Source organism: Dendrobates tinctorius, unplaced genomic scaffold (genome assembly GCF_039654945.1).
Source record: "Dendrobates tinctorius isolate UK_male_01 unplaced genomic scaffold, ASM3965494v1 ptg000028l, whole genome shotgun sequence".
NCBI classification, from domain to species: domain Eukaryota; kingdom Metazoa; phylum Chordata; class Amphibia; order Anura; family Dendrobatidae; genus Dendrobates; species Dendrobates tinctorius.
In genome coordinates this window covers 9,536,869-9,559,099 of record NW_027361696.1, presented here as the reverse complement: position 1 = coordinate 9,559,099, position 22,231 = coordinate 9,536,869, and the positions used below count along the sequence as shown (strand labels likewise).

Genomic DNA, 22,231 nt, shown 5'->3' with positions numbered 1-22,231 from the left:
GCCTATTGGGAATGAGTAATACTATATAGAAGCCTATGGGAAGTACATTAAACTATATGGGAGCCTATGGGGACTGCATTATAACATATGGAAGCCTATGGTGAGTGCATTATGTTATAAACAGTAGAGGCCTATGAGAAGTGCATTATATTATATACAGACCTATGAAGACTGTTTTATACTATATAGAGACCTATAGGGAGTGCATTATACTATATAGAGACCTATGGGGAGTGCATTAAACAATATACAGTTGTGGCCAAAAGTATTGACACCCCTGCAATTCTGTCAGATAATACTCAGTTTCTTCCTGAAAATGATTGCAAACACAAATTCTTTGGTGTTATTATCTTCATTTAATTTGTCTTAAATGAAAAAACACAAAAGAGAATGAAGCAAAAAGCAAAACATTGATCATTTCACACAAAACTCCAAATATGGGCCAGACAAAAGTATTGGCACCCTCAGCCTAATACTTGGTTGCACAACCTTTAGCCAAAATAACTGCGACCAACCGCTTCCGGTAACCATCAATGAGTTTCTTACAATGCTCTGCTGGAATTTTAGACCATTCTTCTTTGGCAAACTGCTCCAGGTCCCTGATATTTGAAGGGTGCCTTCTCCAAACTGCTATTTTTAGATCTCTCCACAGGTGTTCTATGGGATTCAGGTCTGGACTCATTGCTGGCCACCTTAGAAGTCTCCAGTGCTTTCTCTCAAACCATTTTCTAGTGCTTTTTGAAGTGTGTTTTGGGTCATTGTCCTGCTGGAAGACCCATGACCTCTGAGGGAGACCCAGCTTTCTCACACTGGGCCCTACATTATGCTGCAAAATTTGTTGGTAGTCTTCTGACTTCATAATGCCATGCACACGGTCAAGCAGTCCAGTGCCAGAGGCAGCAAAGCAACCCCAAAACATCAGGGAACCTCCACCATGTTTGACTGTAGGGACCATGTTCTTTTCTTTGAGTGCCTCTTTTTTCTCCTGTAAACTCTATGTTGATGCCTTTGCCCAAAAAGCTCTACTTTTGTCTCATCTGACCAGAGAACATTCTTCCAAAACGTTTTAGGCTTTTTCAGGTAAGTTTTGGCACACTCCAACCTGGCTTTTATATGTCTCGGGGTAAGAAGTGGGGTCTTCCTGGGTCTCCTACCATACAGTCCCTTTTCATTCAGACGCCGACGGATAGTACGGGTTGACACTGTTGTACCCTCAGACTACAGGGCAACTTGAACTTGTTTGGATGTTAGTCGAGGTTCTTTATCCAACATCCGCACAATCTTGCGTTGAAATCTCTTGTCAATTTTTATTTTCCGTCCACATCTAGGGAGGTTAGCCACAGTGCCATGGGCTTGAAACTTCTTGATGACACTGCGCACGGTAGACACAGGAACATTCAGGTCTTTGGAGATGGACTTGTAGCCTTGAGATTGCTCATGCTTCCTCACAATTTGGTTTCTCAAGTCCTCAGACAGTTCTTTGGTCTTCTTTCTTTTCTCCATGCTCAATGTGGTACACACAAGGACACAGGACAGAGGTTGAGTCAACTTTAATCCATGTCAACTGGCTGCAAGTGTGATTTACTTATTGCCAACACCTGTTAGGTGCCACAGGTAAGTTACAGGTGCTGTTAATTACACAAATTAGAGAAGCATCACTTGATTTTTTAAACAGTGCCAATACTTTTGTCCACCCTCTTTTTTATGTTTGGTGTGGAATTATATCCAATTTGGCTTTAGGACAATTCTTTTTGTGTTTTTTCATTTAAGACAAATTAAATGAAGATAATAATACCAAAGAATTTGTGTTTGCAATCATTTTCAGGAAGAAACTGAGTATTATCTGACAGAATTGCAGGGGTGTCAATACTTTTGGCCACAACTGTAGATATATGAGGACTGCAAAAAAGCCTATGAGTACTGAATTACACTATATGGAGACCTATGAGGAGTGCATTATACTATATAGATACCTATTGGGAATGCATTATACTATATAGAGTCCTATGGGAAGTGCATTATACTATATAGTAGTCTATAGGGAGTGCATTATACTATATAGATGTCTATGGGGAGTGCATTGAACTATATAAAAACATATGAGGAGTGCATTATACTATATAGAAGCCTATGGGGAATGCATTATACTATATAGAGGTCTATGGGAGTGCATTATACTATAAGAGACCTATTGGGAATGCATTATACTATATGGAGGTCTTTGATGAGTGCATTATACTATATAGAGACTTATGGAGAGTGCATTATACTATATAGAGGCCTATGGGAAGTGCATTAAACTATATAGAAGCCTATAGGGAGTGCATTAAACTATATAAAAACCTATGGGGAGTGCATTATACTATATGGAGGCCTATGGGGAGTGTATTGTACTATATGGAGGCCTTTGGGGGTTGATTATACTATATAAAGGCCTATGGGGAGTGCATTATATTATATAGAGACCTATGAGAAGTGCATTATACTGTATAGAGTCTGCCTATATGGTGCGCTTTAAACTATGTATAAACCTATGGGAAGTGCATTATACTATATGGAGGCATATGGGGAGTGCTTTATATTATATAGAGGCTTATAGGAGTTCATTATTCTATATACAGACCTATGGGAATGCATTATACTATATAGAGGCCTATGGGAGTGCATTATACTATATAGAGGCCTATGGGGAGTGCTTTATACTATATAAAAACCTACGAGGAATGCGTTATACTATATAGAGTCTGCATATGGGAAGTGCTTTATATTATAGAGACCTATTGGGAATGCATGCTACTATATAGAGACCTATGGGGAGTGCATTATACAATATAGAGACCCTTTGATAAGTGCATTATACTATACAAAGACCTATTGGGAATGCAGGGGAAGAGTTAAATTAATAAAGCGGTTTATAAAGCGGTAAAATTAATAAAGCGGTTTTAGTCTTCGGGTCAGTATGGTTACAGTGATACCTCATTTATGTCTTTTTTTATGTTTTGGCGCTTTTATGCAATGAAAACAATTTTATATAAAAAATAATTATTTTTGCTTTATTCTGCGAGCTATAACTTTTTTATTTTTTCACTGATGATGCTGTGTGATGGCTCATTTTTTGCAGGACAAGATTACGTTTTCAGTGGTACCATGGTTATTTATATCCGTCTTTTCTGATTGCATGTTATTGCACTTTTTGTTCGGGGGTATGATGATAAAGCTTTATTTTTTGCTTGGTTTTTTATTTTTATTTTTTAAGGGGTTCAATAAAGGGGTTAACTGGTGAGACAGTTTTATAGGACGGGTCGTTATGGACACGGCAATATCAAATATGTGTACTTTTATTGTTTATTGTTTTTTTATTTTCAAAAAATGAATTTATAAGGGAATTTTTTTTTTTATTTAGCGATTTTTTTAAATTATTTTTACACTTATTTTTTTAACTTTATTTCATTGTCCCAGGGGGGACATAACTGTCATGTGACAGATCGCTGATCTGTCACATCAGCGATCTGTCACAGGCAGTGTTGCAGGCTTCCTCATGCCGGCGCTTTGCAGGCAGGAGGAAGCCACCTCCCTGCAGGCCCCCGAAGGTCCCCGCCACCATTTTGGATTCGGGGGCCTGCCGGGAAGGAGACCCCGCAGCAGCGCACATCGCGCTGCTGGGGGGTCTCAGGGAAACACAGAGGGAGCCCCCTCCCTCCCGATGCTTCCCTAAATCCCCGGTACACTGCGATCGTGTTTGATCACAGTGTGCCAGGTGTTAACATGTCGGGGGCGGTCCATGACCACCCCTGACACATAGTGCCGGGTGTCAGCTGTGATAATCAGCTGACACCCGGCCGCGATCAGCTGCGCTCCCCCTGTGAGTGCAGCTGATCGCGCTAGACATACTATTCCGTCCTTGGGACTTAGGTCCCATGTCACATGGACGGAATAGTATGTCTAATGTAGGAAAGGGGTTAAATAAACAAGTATATTACCTCAGTCCAAGTGCTCCACCTCGCCCCAACGCACGTTTCGTTTGCTACTTCATCACATGCCTCCTGATGAAGTAGCAAACGAAACGTGCGTTGGGGTGAGGTGGAGCATTTGGACTGAGGTAATATACTTGTTTATTTAATGTTTGGTCTTTGCTATGCAACTCAGGCATCTCAGTATATCTTGTACAGTTGTAGGTCAATATAATGCCCTTATCATTTGCACCTATTTTTCCTCATGCATGGCCATTATTTATACTGAATAATTCAGTTTATGTAAATTAGGCTTGATAGTGCATTAGAGGTGTTTTTCATTTGGCATTTTCTTTTTGTTTGATCCACTGTAATTATCATTTCTCAGTCTTTGTGTTCCACTCATTGTGCTATGTATACTCTGCACCATCATTGTTTTTAATGATTTTCTTTCAATAAATTTGATTTTATTATGGAAATATACTCCTTTGGTTCTCTGGTGTTTATAGTTCGTGTTTGAGTTATTCATTGTTTATATATATGGGCTTTTTGTGTAACATTGTCTGCAGAACCTGCAGGGCCAGAATCAGATTAGCTAAAGCTGACAATGAATTGAGGCTTGCAAGAGATGTCAAAAGCAATAATAAAGGATTTTGGGGATATGTCAAAAGTAAAAGAAAAGTCAAAGATGCTATAGGATTCTTACAGGATGAAAATGATGAAATGGTAAGACAGGATGTTGAGAAGGCCGAACTTTTAAATTCCTGTTTTGCATCTGTTTTCTCTCAGAAAGGAAATGTAACATCAACTGTTCTTCACTGTCCTATTAAGGGAATAGAAGAATCCAGGATATCTATAAACAGAAAGATAGTGAGGAAACACTTAGCTAACCTAAATGAATTCAAGTCTCCAGGTCCAGATGAATTACACCCCAGAGTACTGAAGGAGATAGCAGAAGAAATTTTTGAACCCCTCTCCATAATCTTTGAAAATTCTTGGAGAACATGAGAAGTCCCAGAAGACTGGTGAAGAGCAAATGTTGTTCCTATCTTCAAAAAGGGAAAGAAGGTGGACCCAGGCAACAATAGGCCGGTGAGTCTGACTTCTATACAAGGAAAGATCTTTGAACAAATTATTAAGCAACATGTATGTAAGTACCTGCATAAGAACGAAGTGATTAAACAGAGTCAGCATGGGTTTGTAACTAATAAGTCATGTCAGACTAACTTAATTTCATTCTATGACAGAATCACTGATTGGGTGGATCAGTGAAATGCTGTAGATATAGGACATCTTGACTTCAGAAAAGCATTTGACAAAGTATCTCACACAATCCATATTGAAAAAATGACTAAGTATGGAATGGACAAGGCAACTGTTAGGTGGATTCATAACTGGCTTAGTGATTGGACCCAAAGAGTGGTCGTAGATGACTGCACATCCAGTTGGAAGAATGTCTCAAGTGGGGTACCACAGGGCTCTGTCCTGGGCCCTGTATTGTTCAACATCTTTATCAATGATTTAGATGAAGGAATTGAGGGTAAACTGATTAAATTTGCTGATGACACAAAGCTAGGAGGGATAGCTAATACTATAGAAGAGACAGGATTCAAAAAGATATAAATAAACTGGAGCAGTGGGCAGCAACTAGCAGAATGGTTTTTAACAGGGAAAAATGGCAAATACTACATCTGGGCAATAAAAACGAAAAAAGCATATACAGAATGGGAGGAATAGGGCTAAGCAACAGAACATGTGAAAAAGACTTGGGTATACTAATAGATCACAGACTGAATATGAGTCAACAGTGTGATGCAGCAGCAAAAAAGGCAAACACAGTTCTGGGATATATAATAGAGTCTAGATCATGTGAAATAATTATCCTCTCTACTTCTCTTTGGTCAGACCTCATCTGGAATACTGTGTCCAGTTTTGAGCGCCACATTTTAAAAAAAATCAACAAACTGGAGCAAGTTCAGAAAAGAGCGACCAGAATGGTGACCGGTCTGCAAACCCTGTCTTATGAGGAAAGGTTGCATGATTTTGGAACGTTTAGCTTGCAAAAGAGAAGACTGAGAGGAGACTTAATAGCTGTCTACAAATATCTCATGGGCTGTCACATTGTAGAAGGATCATCTTTATTCTCATTTGCACAAGGAAAGACTAGAAGCAATGGGATGAAACAGAATGGGAGGAGACACAGACTAGATATTAGAAAAAACTTTTTGACAGTTAGAGTGATCAATGAGTGGAATAGGCTGCCAAGAGAGGTGGTGAGTTCTCCTTCAATAGAAGTCTTCAAACAGAGGCTGGACAGACATCTGTCTGGGATGATTTAGCGAATCCTGCTTTGAGCAGGGGGTTGGACCAGATGGCCGAGGAGGTCCATTCTAACTCTATGATTCTATATATAGACCTATTGGGAATGCATTATACTATATAGATGCCTATGGAGATTGCATTACACTATATAGAGACCTATGGGGAGTGCATTATACTATATAGAAGCCTATGGGTAATGCATTATACTATATAGAGGTCTATGGGGAGTGCATTATACTATATAGAGACCTATTGGGAATGCATTATACAAATTCAAATTCAAAGAAGCTTTATTGGCAGGACTAAATACACATTAGTTTTGCCAAAGCAAGTGTACAAAAGCGAATAGGGATAGGGACTGTGGGGATGTTGGGTAGGGGCTGTAGGAAAAGTGGATGGGGCAGATCCAGGATGGGGCTATAGAAGTCCATGGCATAGGGAAGATGGATGGGGGGGATGGGGGAAGATCCAGGGTGGGGGCTATAGAAGTCCATGGCATAGGGAAGGTGGATGGGGGGCATGGGGCAGATCCAGGGTGGGGGCCATAAAAGTCCATGGCATATCATAGTTCTCTTTCTCGCAGTCTATGACTTTCACTCACATATTGCGCTGCTATCTTCACTGCTCTCTCTTCTTCCCCCAGCAGGATATATGTTTTCTCTTCCTCCTTCATGGAGATGAAATCCAGGAAGAGATGTGAGAGTCTACTGAAGTGAGTGTCCCTCACTACTGAGTATTTGGGGCAGTGTAGCAGGAAGTGGGTCTCATCCTCCAGGGCCTCCTGGTCACAGTGTCGGCACAGTCTTTCCTCCCTGGGCTTGTAGCTCTGCCTGTGTTGGCCGGATTCGATGGCCAGACTGTGGGCACTGAGTCTATATGGGCTCAGGATCTTGCGGTATCTGGGGTGTGGGAGTTTCTCCAGATATGGGGCCAGTTTGTAGTCTCTCTGTAGACTCCGGTACATGGTCAGTTTCTGTGAGCTGATGATGTCGTTCTTCCAGTCACTTACGTACCTCTCCTGGCCTTCGTCTACCATCTTCCTGATTCTGGCTTTTGTCAGGTTGTAGTGATTGGTGTTCTGGTCAGGTTGTGTTTGGGAGAGCTGTTCCCAGGGACCTGGTTTTTCTGTTTCACCTACATGTGTCAGGGCTTTATGGTGATGGGAGCTTGGATTTCTCCTGCGTAGTTGAACCCGGAATGACAGTGCCCTCTTTAGAACCATTAGGTGTAGAGGGAATCTGCCCAGCTCGGCCCGGCAAGCACTGTTGGAGGTGCTCCGATGGACTTGTAGAAGGTGCTTGCAGAATTCCAGGTGGAATATTTCTGTTGGGCTGGAATCCCACCTTGACCAGTCTGGGTAGGTGTGAGGACCCCAGACTTCGCTGCCATACAGGAGGATTGGGGCGATGATAGAGTTGAAGATTTTTAACCAGACCCTCACTGGTGGCTTCAGATGGTAGAGTTTCCTTCAGATGGCATAGAAGGTTTTGCAGGCCTTGTCTTTCAGGGTCTCTATGGCTTGTTTGAAGCTCCCTGACCGGTGAATCTCTAGGCCCACGTAGGTATATTTGTCCGTACCTGTAAGGGCGCAGTTGTTGAGGACAAATGAAGGGTGCTGGTCTGATTTCCTCTTTCTCTTCTGGAACACTATAATGTTGGTTTTCTTTAGGTTGACCGGTAGTGCCCAGGTGGAGCTGAATTTCCCTAAGATTTTCAGGTCGTCTTGGAGGCCTTTCTCGGTTGGTGACAGAAGCAGCAGGTCATCTGCATACAGCAGGAATTTACAATATATACTGTATATATATATATATATATATATATATATATATATATATATATATATATATATATATATATATACAGTGGGGCAAAAAAGTATTTAGTCAGTCAGCAATAGTGCAAGTTCCACCACTTAAAAAGATGAGAGGCGTCTGTAATTTACATCATAGGTAGACCTCAACTATGGGAGACAAACTGAGAAAAAAAATCCAGAAAATCACATTGTCTGTTTTTTTTTCATTTTATTTGCATATTATGGTGGAAAATAAGTATTTGGTCAGAAACAAAATTTCATCTCAATACTTTGTGATATATCCTTTGTTGGCAATGACAGAGGTCAAACGTTTTCTGTAAGTCTTTACAAGGTTGCCACACACTGTTGTTGGTATGTTGGCCCATTCCTCCATGCAGATCTCCTCTAGAGCAGTGATGTTTTTGGCTTTTCGCTTGGCAACACGGACTTTCAACTCCCTCCAAAGGTTTTCTATAGGGTTGAGATCTGGAGACTGGCTAGGCCACTCCAGGACCTTGAAATGCTTCTTACGAAGCCACTCCTTCGTTGCCCTGGCAGTGTGCTTTGGATCATTGTCATGTTGAAAGACCCAGCCACGTTTCATCTTCAATGCCCTTGCTGATGGAAGGAGGTTTGCACTCAAAATCTCACGATACATGGCCCCATTCATTCTTTCATGTACCCGGATCAGTCGTCCTGGCCCCTTTGCAGAGAAACAGCCACAAAGCATGATGTTTCCACCACCATGCTTTACAGTAGGTATGGTGTTTGATGGATGCAACTCAGTATTCTTTTTCCTCCAAACACGACAAGTTGTGTTTCTACCAAACAGTTCCAGTTTGGTTTCATCAGACCATAGGACATTCTCCCAAAACTCCTCTGGATCATCCAAATGCTCTCTAGCAAACTTCAGACGGGCCCGGACATGTACAGGCTTAAGCAGTGGGACACGTCTGGCACTGCAGGATCTGAGTCCATGGTGGCGTAGTGTGTTACTTATGGTAGGAATGTTACATTGGTCCCAGCTCTCTGCAGTTCATTCACTAGGTCCCCCCGCGTGGTTCTGGGATTTTTGCTCACCGTTCTTGTGATCATTCTGACCCCACGGGGTGGGATTTTGCGTGGAGCACCAGATCGAGGGAGATTATCAGTGGTCTTGTATGTCTTCCATTTTCTAATTATTGCTCCCGCAGTTGATTTCTTCACTCCAAGCTGGTTGGCTATTGCAGATTCAGTCTTCCCAGCCTGGTGCAGGGCTACAATTTTGTTTCTGGTGTCCTTTGACAGCTCTTTGGTCTTCACCATAGTGGAGTTTGGAGTCAGACTGTTTGAGGGTGTGCACAGGTGTCTTTTTATACTGATAACAAGTTTAAACAGGTGCCATTACTACAGGTAATGAGTGGAGGAAAGAGGAGACTCTTAAAGAAGAAGTTACAGGTCTGTGAGAGCCAGAAATCTTGATTGCTTGTTTCTGACCAAATACTTATTTTCCACCATAATATGCAAATAAAATGAAAAAAAAACAGACAATGTGATTTTCTGGATTTTTTTTTCTCAGTTTGTCTCTCATAGTTGAGGTCTACCTATGATGTAAATTACAGACGCCTCTCATCTTTTTAAGTGGTGGAACTTGCACTATTGCTGACTGACTAAATACTTTTTTGCCCCACTGTATATATATATATACTTTAGACATATGGAGAGTGCATTATACTATATAGAGGCCTATGGGGCATAAATTATACTATATAGGGACCTATGGGGATATCATTATACTATACAGAGTCCTATGGGAAGTGCATTAAACTATATAGAAGCATACAGGGAGTGCATTATACTATATAGAGGCCTATGGGGAGTGCATTATACTATATGGAGGCCTATGGGGAGTGTATTATACTATATGGAGGCCTTTTGGGGGTGCATTATACTAAATAAAGGCATATGGGGAGTTCATTATATTATATAGAGACCTATGAGGAGTGCATTATACTGTATAGAGTCTGCCTATATGGAGTGCTTTGAACTATGTAGAAACCTATGGAGAGTGCATTATTTAATATGGAGTCATATGGGGAGTGCATTATACTATATAGAGGCCTACGGGGAGTTTATTATATTGTGTAGAGGCCTATGGGGAGTGTATTAAACTATATGGAGGCCTAAGGTGAGTGCATTACCCTATATAGAGGCCTATGGGGAGGGCATTATACTATATGGAGGTCTATGGGGAGTGCATTATACTATATAGTGACCTATGGGGAGTGAATTTTACTATGTAGAGACCTGTGAGGTGTGCATTATACTATACAGTTGTGACCAAAAGTATTGACACCCCTGCAATTCTGTCAGATAATACTCAGTTTCTTACTGAAAATGATTGCAAACACAAATTCTTTGGTATTATTAACTTCAGTTAATTTGTCTTAAATGAAAAAACACAAAAATAGTCCTATAGCCAAATTGGATATAATTCCACACCAAACATAAAAAAGAGGGTGGACAAAAGTATTGGCACTGTTCAAAAATCATGTGATGCTTCTCTAATTTGTGTAATTAACAGCACCTGTAACTTACCTGTGGCACCTAACAGGTGTTGGCAATAAGTAAATCACACTTGCAGCCAGTTGACATGGATTAAAGTTGACTCAACCTCTGTCCTGTGTCCTTGTGTGTACCACATTGAGCAGACCAAAGAACTGTCTGAGGACTTGAGAAACCAAATTGTGAGGAAGCATGAGCAATCTCAAGGCTACAAGTCCATCTCCAAAGACCTGAATGTTCCTGTGTCTACCGTGCGCAGTGTCATCAAGAAGTTTCAAGCCCATGGCACTGTGGCTAACCTCCCTAGATGTGGACGGAAAATAAAAATTGACAAGAGATTTCAACGCAAGATTGTGCGGATGTTGGATAAAGAATCTCGACTATTTCCAAACAAGTTCAAGCTGCCCTGCAGTCCGAGAGTACAGCAGTGTCAACCCGTACTATCCGTCGGCGTCTGAATGAAAAGGGACTGTATGGTAGGAGACCCAGAAAGACCCCACTTCTTACCCCGAGACATAAAAAAGTCAGGCTGGAGTTTGCCAAAACTTACCTGAAAAAGCCTAAAACGTTTTGGAAGAATGTTCTCTGGTCAGATGAGACAAAAGTAGAGCTTTTTGGGCAAAGGCATCAACATAGAGTTTACAGGAGAAAAAAAGAGGCATTCAAAGAAAAGAACACGGTCCCCTCAGTCAAACATGGTGGAGGTTCCCTGATGTTTTGGGGTTGATTTGCTGCCTCTGGCACTGGACTGCTTGACCGTGTGCAAGGCATTATGAAGTCAGAAGACTACCAACAAATTTTGCAGCATAATGTAGGGCCCAGTGTGAGAAAGATGGATCTCCCTCAGAGGTCATGGGTCTTCCAGCAGGACAATAACCCAAAACACACTTCAAAAAGCACTAGAAAATGGTTTGAGAGAAAGCACTGGAGACTTCTAAGGTGGCCAGCAATGAGTCCAGACCTGAATCCCATAGAACACCTGTGGAGAGATCTAAAAATAGCAGTTTGGAGAAGGCACCCTTCAAATATCAGGGACCTGGAGCAGTTTGCAAGAGAAGAATGGTCTAAAATTCCAGCAGAGCATTGTAAGAAACTCATTGATGGTTACCGGAAGCAGTTGGTCGCAGTTATTTTGGCTAAAGGTTGAGCAACCAAGTATTAGGCTGAGAGTGCCAATACTTTTGTCTGGCCCATTTTTTGAGTTTTGTGTTTAATGATCAATGTTTTGCTTTTTGCTTCATTCTCTTTTGTGTTTTTTCATTTAAGACAAATTAAATGAAGATAATAACACCAAAGAATTTGTGTTTGCAATCATTTTCAGGAAGAAACTGAGTATTATCTGACAGAATTGCAGGGGTGTCAATACTTTTGGCCACAACTGTATTGAGACCTATGAGGAGTACATTATACTATATGGAGGACTACGGGGTAAATTAAACTTTATTAAAACTATTTAGGGGGCCATCAAACAGTGTGTGGATTATAGTGAGGGAGCCATCATACAGTGTGGGAGCTAATGTGGGGTCTAGGTACAATTTGGGGCCTATGATTAAGTGTTGGAGACATCAAATAGTTTGAGGGCTACTAAGGGTTCAGTGTACTGTGTAGGGGCATCATTCTGTGTAAAGGGGAGCAATATAATGTGTAGAGGGGAGCTGTGATCATCATACTGTGAAGACATTTGTGGCTGATGCAGAGAGCAGACAGTTTCCTGCATATAAATGCATAATGAGGACGTTTCCTGCAGATAAAGGCATAATAAGGAATGTTTCTGTCAGACACATTCATTGGATTGAGAGAAGCTGCTGAAATCCCATTACAAAGCAGCAAACAGGTATGTGAAGCTGCTGTAGCCTCTGGAGTCCGCAAAACTCAAGGTGTTGGATCCTCCAGAGGCCGCGATTTTTGCATAAACCTACGCTCCTGCTTGACAGATTGTACTTGAAAGTTGTATAATGAACCACACAGTTCCCTGACTCCCCTGATGAATCAAGGAGATGCGTCAGGACAAAAGAATAAATAAATAGCTTGAATAAAAGAACTTGATCACCCCTAGGCTGTACTAAGAATAAGGAATCTATAAAAATGAGATTGAGGGCACTCCAGGAATAAAGAAAAAAAAAATATTTTATTGTGGCAAATTAAGTCATATCATAATCAAGTTGTCTGACGCGTTTCAAGTGCCTGGTGTGCACGCTTAGTCATAGGATACATAAAACTGGTACAGCCACAATTATATATATACACATAAATTAACCAATGAAAAAACACACTATCATCAAAAACACATGTGCAAAAGACAGAAAGTGAGAAAGCACCTGAAAGACAAAATAATGGGTTAAATCGCATGTAGAACAGATCAATGGATATATAACAATTCATTCATGAACAAAAACAAATTAGATCACATATATATCAACTCAATAAATAAAAAGTAAATCATATTTGAAGTTCATACCGAGGGGGAATCTGGTATTAAGTGTCAGAATCCAAAAAACTTTTTGCATGAAAAGCATTTTTTGTTTAGCACCTCCACGTGCAGGAGTTGACACTTTTTCAAAAGCAAAAAATCTGAAAAATGTAAAAACTGCCAAACTACCATGGTGAAAGTTCACAAAATGTTTGACAGCAACAGAGTATCAAGCATTTTTACCAGAAACATAAGAGTTAAAAAAAAAAAAAAAAAAACAATCATGAAAAATACAGTCATATGTAAAAGTTTGGGCACCCCTATTAATGTTAACCTTTTTTCTTGATACACCTGGCTATGAAGTTCAAAGCTCAATGAGGTTACAAAACCAATTTAGTGCTTCAGGAAGTCAGCAAAAAGTAGTTAGGAGTGTTCAAATCAAGAAAATGATAAGGGTGCCCATACTTTTGCACCGGTCAAATTTTGTTTAAATGCAGATTGCACATTTTCTGTTAGTACAATAAACCTCATTTGAATCCAGAAATATAACTGAGTCCATCAGTTATTAGATATATGAAACTGAAATACCTGTTGCAAAAACCAAAATTGTTATAAAGAAAAAAGGTTAACATTAATAGGGGTGCCCAAACTTTTACATATGACTGTACATATGCAAAAGACAGAAAGTAGAAAAGCACATGAGAAACAGATTAATGGGTTAAATCGCATATAGAACAAATCAATGGATGTATAGCAGTTTATTCATGAACAAAAATAAATTAGATCGCATATACAACAACTTGTATGGTTGTATCTGTGGTGTGGAGCTTTGCAGCAGTGCATCCGAAAGCTAAGTGTTGTATTTTTGTTACATTGTCCCTTTGGTGTCTGTCACTTCCCCCTGTGTGTTGTATTAGTGCAGTGGTGGGACCAGTACTCTCACCTGCCAGTTCCCTACTTAGGGATTAGGTATTCTGCTCAGCGACGGGGTGAAAGGACACGTATAGGGACGATAGTGAGATCAGGGCACATCCTCAGGTGAGTGCAGGAGGTGTCCATTCCCCCATTCACTATCGACAGGGCCCACCATTGTTATAGTTTCCCTTGTGTTCCCTTGTTTGTTTTGCCGTTTGGTGACCAATAAATCGTTGGGTCGTGTCACACTGGTCAGTCACGCCGTGACACATGCCATCTGTTGGTGCAGGTTCACTGTGTTTTATCAAGACTAGAGTTGAGCGAAACAGGTCGGCCAGATTCATAAATCACCGACTTATGGCAAAGTCGGGTTTCGCCGACCGAAACCCGACCACAGCGTGAAGCCGCCCATGCGGTCGGCAAAACGAGTGCCAAAGTCCGATTTCCCAGAATGCTTGCACGTGACTTTTTTCAGCCACTGAACAAGGATGTACACTGTGGGCAACGAGATGATATGTGCAGCATCCGGGGGGAGAGAGAGATTTTGCGCACCTTAAAAAAGCGGTCCGGCATGTAGGTGTGTTTACTGTCCTCCACTCCCTGCCGACTTTGCTTCCCCATTGACTTGCATAGGGTTTCGTGTTTCAGTCGGACCTTCGACTTTTCCCCATAGTCGGCCGACTTCGTTCAACTCGAGTTTTGAGAAAGTCGGGTTTCATGAAACCCGACTCGACCCTAAAAAAGGCAAAGTCGCTCATCTCTAATCAAGACCAAAGTCAGCGCATCCGTCTACCAGGAAACTTTAGAGCATTTCACGCTTCCCTCTGCCGATCTGGCATCAGTCGAACATCCCTTCGGTGGATATTAGCTACTCACAAATGGCACCCTTACAAAATACAGCTGCTGCAGCATCTTAACAAGGATGACCCAGATCGGCGCGCTGAATTTGCAGAATGGGCAAAACAAATTTGGAACAGGACCCTCTGTTTACACAGAACATTATGTTCAGTGATGAAGCAAACTTTTTTGGGTTGGCCATTTATATGGATACACCTAAATAAAATGGGAATGGTGACAGTTTTCTTGTATAGGATGTCTTGCATTGAAATCTGCTACAATGACCCGGGTACAACACAATTTTTATCCGCTCCTCACGTGCTAACCTCTGTGACATGTCAATGGCTGTAAACAAAGAGAAACTTGTAAATAACTCATGAAAGAATAAAGTTACGTTAAAACCAAGCACACCATTGTTTTTCTTGTGAAATTCTTAATAAGTGTGATGTATCACATCCTCATGACCCTCTTCCCATTGGAAAGAATAAAGTTGGATCCAAAATGTCCGACTTCAAAATGGCCACCCTGGTCACAATTCATCTTGAAAAGTTTTCCCCCTCCCATATACTAATGTGCCACAAACAGGAAGTTGATATCACCAACCATTCCCATTTTATTTAGGTGTATCCATATACATGGCCCACCCTGTATATTACTGTGTTTCTGCATATACTGTATATCTCCTGTATGTGTATATGTGTGGACTCTGAGTATCGGTGTACTTACCATCACCAGGAACAGCTGAAAACAGTATCAGCTTCAGTATCACACGTCTCCTGGTTATTATCCATAGCATCCGCACAATCACTTTGTCTTCTTCATTCACTTGTCCCTGTAGGACCAACACAAGTTTAATCAGCGAGAGAATGGCAGATTTTCCCCTCCACAGGCAGGGGATTACTGCAGCTTCCCCCTGGATGTACACAGATGACCCCAGAAAGAGATGAAAACACTAAATGGAGAGGAGTGGGCGAATTAGCTCTAATGATACGGCCCCGGGCTTCGAAGAGCGCTAGCAGCGGGAATCGGCCTGCCAAAACGCAACTTTATCACAGATATTCACAGTATAATGAGGTTTTATCAGGGATATCCACAGAATAATGAAGCTTTATCACGGATATCCACAGAATAATGAGGCTTTATCACAGATATCCAAGGAATAATGAGGATTTATCACTGATATCCACAGAATAATGAGGCTTTATCACTGATATCCACAGAATAATGAGGCTTTATCACGGATATCCAAGGAATAATGAGGATTTATCACTGATATCCACAGAATAATGAGGCTTTATCACAGATATCCAAGGAATAATGAGGATTTATCACTGATATCCACAGAATAATGAGGCTTTATCACGGATATCCACAGAATAATGAAGCTTTATCACGGATATCCACAGAATAATGAAGCTTTATCACGGATATCCACAGAATAATGAGGCTTTATCACAGATATCCAAGGAATAATGAGGATTTATCACTGATATCCACAGAATAATGAGGCCACAAACATCCAAAGAATATTGAGGCTTTATCATAAATATCCACAGAATAATGAGGATTTATCAAGGATATCCACAGAATAAGGCCTCTTTCACACATCCGGTTTGTGCCGTCAGGCACAATCCGGCATGTGTGTAAAAAAACGGATCCGTTTTTTTTTACCGCCGGATGCGTTTTTTTGTCATTGAGAAGCACATGCGCCGGATCGCGCCGCATGTGCTTCCGTTTGTTCCGGTTTTTACCGGATCCGGCTGAATTCCTCTGTCCGGCGGCCGGACAGGACGGGTGCTGCAGCGTTTTTTTGTCCGGCGAAAAAAGCCGGACATGGCCGGATGCGGCCCTCCCGGCTCTGCGGGACAATGTTACGCTATGGCACATTCCGGCCGCCGGATCAGGCTTCTACCTGATCCGGCCACCGCATGCACGGTTTTACCCTGTGCGCATGCCCGGATATCTCTCTCTCTCTTTCATACCCCGTTCTCTCTCTCTCTCTTTCATACCCCGTTCTCTCTCTCTCTCTTTCATACCCCGTTCTCTCTCTCTCTCTTTCATACCCCGTTCTCTCTCTCTCTTTCATACCCTGTTCTCTCTTTTTCATACCCTGTTCACTGGCTCGTGGATCCTTTTCTTCCCCGGTGACTCCGCAACATAGCTGTGTCAGGCGCCGTAAGATGCGCCGCATATACTTCCGGTCCCTCCATTCACGGCTGGATCCGGCACTCCATCTTTTTGCCGCACGGAGCCGGAATGCCACCGACGGACGTGTGAAAGTAGCCTAATGAGGCTTTATCACAGATATCCAAGGAATAATGAGGATTTATCACTGATATCCACAGAATAATGAGGCCACAAACATCCAAAGAATATTGAGGCTTTATCATAAATATCCACAGAATAATGAGGATTTATCAAGGATATCCACAGAATAATGAGGCTTTATCACGGATATCCACAGAATAATGAAGCTTTATCACGGATATCCACAGAATAATGAGGCTTTATCACAGATATCCAAGGAATAATGAGGATTTATCACTGATATCCACAGAATAATGAGGCCACAAACATCCAAAGAATATTGAGGCTTTATCATAAATATCCACAGAATAATGAGGATTTATCAAGGATATCCACAGAATAATGAGGCTTTATCACGGATATTTCACAGGGTTACTGCAACAGTGAGGATCCAGAAGTCCATAGCGTCTGATTTCTCTTACTCCTGCAATGTTTAGAAGCTCTCTACCTTAATATTAAAAAATGTAAATTTCTTTTAGCAGTGCAGGGGTTAACTTGCTCAGTTGAGAGTTCCTGGAAGTTTTCCTCCATTAAGGCTCTCAGCTGTTCACTCTTAGCCACTCCCATCTCCTATACAAACTTTTCCCCATCCTCCACTCTCCGATGCATTACGCTGTTAAATGTGAGTATATTTGTTTATTTTCCATTGCCCCTGTTCATATTACCTTGTTAGACTTGTTGGTTTACTAAGGTACACTACTCCTCCTCTCTTCCCTAGATGAGGGAAGTGTACAGACTGAAGGCGGATTCAGGATCTAAGGCAAGGTACGTGGTCCCAGCGTCTTAAACATCAGAAGTAATCCAGAGAGCAGGGCGAGTTAGGGCGCCCCTTAGAGTTAGGGATAGGGAAGGAACCCCTTTTCCCGAAAACAGTCATGACAGGATATCTGTAGAGTAACGCGGCTTAATTCTAGATATCCACAGAATAATGGAGTTTTGTAATGGATGTCGGCAGAGTAACAAGGTTTTATCATGAATATCCTCAGAATAATGGGGTTTATTATGGTTAGCTACATAATATTGAAGCTTTATCACAGATATCCAAAGAATAACTAGGCTTTATCACAGATATCCACATAATAAGGTGGCTTTATCTCAAATATCTGCAGAGTGACACACTACTACTACATATTTAGTGGTAGCCGTTTGGGTTGTGGTAGTGGGGGTCACCGGTTGAGTTGCAGCTGGGGTGATCAGTGGTTGAGCCATGGTGTCAGTGATCATGGGATAGGTTATGGCTTCTGGTTCAGTCATGGTGACTGTGATAAGTGGTTGGGTCGTATTGTTGATGGTCACCAGTTTGGTTGCTGTGGTGATCAATGGTTGGATCACTGTGGCAGTGATCACTACTTATGGCTGAGTTGAATACTGGTTGAGTATTAGTGGCGGAGATCGATGGATGGGTCATGGCTTGGATAATCAGTGGTTAGGTCTTGGTGGAAATGATTACCGGTTGTGTGGCATCTACAATCATCGGTGGTTGGGTTGTGGTGGTGGTGATCACTGGTTGGGATGCAGCTGGAGTGATCAGTGGTTGGGTCGTAGTGGCAGTGATCAGTGGTTGTGGTTTCAGTGCTCAGTGATTCGGTGATGGTGGTGATTGCTGAATAAAACATAGCTGAGATGAATCAGTGGTTGATTGGTGAAGGTGGTGATCACCAGTTGGGTAACAGCTGGGCTGATCAGTGGTTGAGTGGTGGTGGCAATGACCACTTGTCAGGTTGCAGCTGGGGTGATTTGTGATTGGGTGCTGGTAGCAGTGAATACTGGTTGGGTAGTGACTGCGGAGATCAGTAGTTAGGTAATTGTGCTTATGATTGCTGATTGGGTCACAGCTTCAGTGATCAAAAGTTAGGTCATGGAGACGGTGATCAGTGGTTTGGTCGTGTTGGTGGTGATCACCGTTTGAATTGCAGCTGGGTTGATCAGGGATTGGCTGTTGTTGGCAGTGATAACCAGTTAGGATGCAGCTGGGATGATTAGTGGTTGGGTGGTGGTGATTACCGATTAGGATGCAGCTGGGTTGATCAGTGGTGGAGGTGGTGAGCACCATTTGTGTTGCAGCTAGGTTGATTGGTGGTTGGCTGGTGGTGGCGGTGATCACCAGTAAGGTATCAGCTGGAGTGATCAGAGGTTGGTTGGTGACAGTGGTGATCACCGGTTGGGTGGTGACTGCGGTGATCAGTGTGACGACACAACATCAATCTGGTCACTGGTGTGGGGGTGTGTGAACATATATTCCCTTAAGGAATATATGTTTCCTTAAGGGAATATCCACATATATTTCCATAAAGGAATATATATTCACAGATGCTAATTTACTCTGCTGGCTTATTCAACTATTTACACTAATGTGGGGGTGAATTATTTTTAATTATGCCAGATGTATTATTCATTTGTTCAGTAGGTAAAGGGACATGAGCCATCATTTCAGCTGAGACTGTAATTTGTGGAAGGCCTGCCGATTACATATTTCATCAGCCCCCTGTGATGTACTAGTCTGCACAATTTGGTGGACAAATATGCAGTCTAATCGAACAATGAGGGATTACCTACTCCCTTCAGAGAATGCCCTGAATGAGAACTATGGAATATAAAAGGGCCCTGCCTGCATCTCCAGACAGACTCTACAGAACATCAGCCCAGGAACCATGGCTCCACTGCTTATCACTGAACCCACGAAGACATTTGGAGAACCCAGGTTGGGACAATCAGGTCACCTGGCAACATACCTCACTGTGCTCGGTTGGTTTCCTAAGTTTGCCGTTACCTCGTCTCTTTGGGTGCCCACCGAAAACGTGGTGCTACTGGATGGGGTAGTTGGCCCTGAATGCCCTGAAGTTGCAGAGATTCTAACCCCAGCCAGCCAGCGGAAGGGTGAAACTGTCAATTGCACCATATTGTGTACTTGCTGGGTATGTACTAGATGTTCTTGACTGTTGGTGATCCAATAAAGTATTAGTGCAGTGTGTTACCCTGACCCTGTGTTGTCTGAGTAGTATTCTGCCTAGGGGGAAGGAGTACAGACGTTCAGTGGGATGAGCCATGGCCCGTGCGGCCGTTCCAAAGACAGCCATGCCAGTGGACCAGAGCACCCACTGACTCTTGTGTCTCCACAATCAGTGGTTGGGTCGTGTTGGTTAGGATCACCAGTTTGGTCACAGCATCCGTCATCAGTGGTTGGATGGTGGTGGCAGTGATCACCAGTTGGGTAGTGGCTACGGTGATAAGTGGTTGAATTGTAGTGGCCGTGATCACAGGTTGGGATGTGGTAGGTGTGGTCAATGTTTAGGTGGTGTTGATCACTGGTTGGGTTTGAGCTGACATGATCAGTGGTTGGCTGTGATGGCAGTGATCACTGTTTGGGTTGTGGCAGAGGTGATCAGTGGTTGGCTGTGATGGCGGTGATCATTGTTTGGGTTGTGGCAGGGGTGATCAGTGGTTGGGTGGTAGTGGAGGTGAACACTGGTTGGGTTGTGGCAGGGGTGATCAGTGGTTGGGTGGTAATGGTGATGATCACGTTGGAGCTGGGGTATTAGTGGTTGTGTGGTGGCGGTGGTGGATCTTGCCTCCTTTTTGTGCTGTGTTTCTTGGATTCTGGCAGCATTTCCTCCATCATGTCACGATGACCGCTGTCAATTACGGAGTTCTCTCATTCCTGTATCTACAAGCTGATAACAGTGAATGATGAAAGTCAGGAGGACGGTCGTGTCTGGAGCCGGTGATTGAGCCGAGTCTCGTCCTGTTCCAGGATGTTCCTGATCAGTGCGGATTCGACATGGTTTAATAAGGTGCTGACAGCTTCAAAAGACTTCAAAAGCCGCGGCAGGCAACAGTCAGCGGGGAGCGCGGCAGCCGCTAAACTCTCGCTGACCCCGGAATCAGCACCTCTCTCCTCCGCCTGCTGAATTACAATGCGACTCCGATCTTACAACTCTAGTTGTCATGGCAACTGAACATAGACTCACATCTTATACACATGATTCACGAGACATCACCCTCATCATCCAAGAGTCATCATCCAAGAGACATCATCCCCATCATCCAAGTGTCATCAGCCCCATCATCACAGAGACATCACCCCCATCATCCCAGAGACATCCCCCCATCATTTTAGAAATGATACTTGTTTCCCCCATTCCTTGATGTTTAATTTTCAGTAATTTTAAGATTTCTCATTCACATCATTCGACTCATTTACATAATTTGCCTTGTCAAAGAGATTAGGAACATCTCCCACCGCTGCCAATCGTCAGGTAAATCACACAATAGACGGATAAGGCCACAGATGCTTGCACTACTAGGCCGGTAATTGTGCAATTCCCAGTATATACGCTTTCAATACAATTATTTATTACAGGCCCTTTGGATGCCCGTTACTGGTAACGTGGGACCTCACAAGGCTTCAGGGGTGCAGTTTATAGCGCAAGAGGAACGACGATCCTGCATTTCATATATTTAATCTAACAATTAGTCAGCTCTTATAAATATACAAGAGATGTTACAGAGAGGACAATACAATATATACAGTCACATAAAATAAAAGGGAGAAACAAACTCTACCTGATGTCACAGATCTTGTGAAGGGAAGCAGTCTGTAGAGAAAATGGCCCAGTCCTTACAGCTAGCTGTATCTCCTAGCACTGAACATGGGGTTCTAGGTTAGAAGTTGATTTCATCAGATACCGTCCGCTCCCGCCGACCTCCCCCGGTGACCTCAGATTGGGGCTGATAAATGAGATGCAGCTCAGGTACCAAGAATTATGAGTTCTCTGATCATAAGGATATTTGCCTCTGGAGGTCCCAGGAGAGAGATATGAGCGCCATATTTCTTATCATATACATATCCTACATGAATATGATATATCCATAATTTGGGAAGATATTGAGGTCCTGTGGTTCGCCAGCTACCAACACTTTTATAATTTTACCCACAGATGCGAACATGTTCCCAGATCATGGATATATTTATATATGTCAAACTCAGATTATATGCCATAGCATTGGAAACATTCCGCTTCTATTGCCATGTAAGGTCTTAAGACATGGAGTCTATCCGGCTTCCTGCAAAGCAGAATTTTGTCACCTAGTCTCAACGCACACCCCTTTAATAATGAGGACGCACAGTCACAGTTTGTACTTCCACAACTGTCA

The 22,231-nt window shown here is 42.4% G+C and overlaps 1 long non-coding RNA gene across 1 annotated transcript; it reads right to left on the bottom strand.

Moving 5' to 3' along the window:
* Positions 1 to 12,737: 12,737 nt before the first annotated feature.
* On the bottom strand, positions 12,738 to 21,744 carry LOC141084858 (uncharacterized). Its single transcript, XR_012231143.1, has 3 exons — positions 21,641 to 21,744; positions 15,497 to 15,602; positions 12,738 to 12,926 (listed from the first exon to the last, which is right to left on the bottom strand). It is a non-coding gene; the product is annotated as an uncharacterized lncRNA (long non-coding RNA).
* Positions 21,745 to 22,231: the final 487 nt, after the last annotated feature.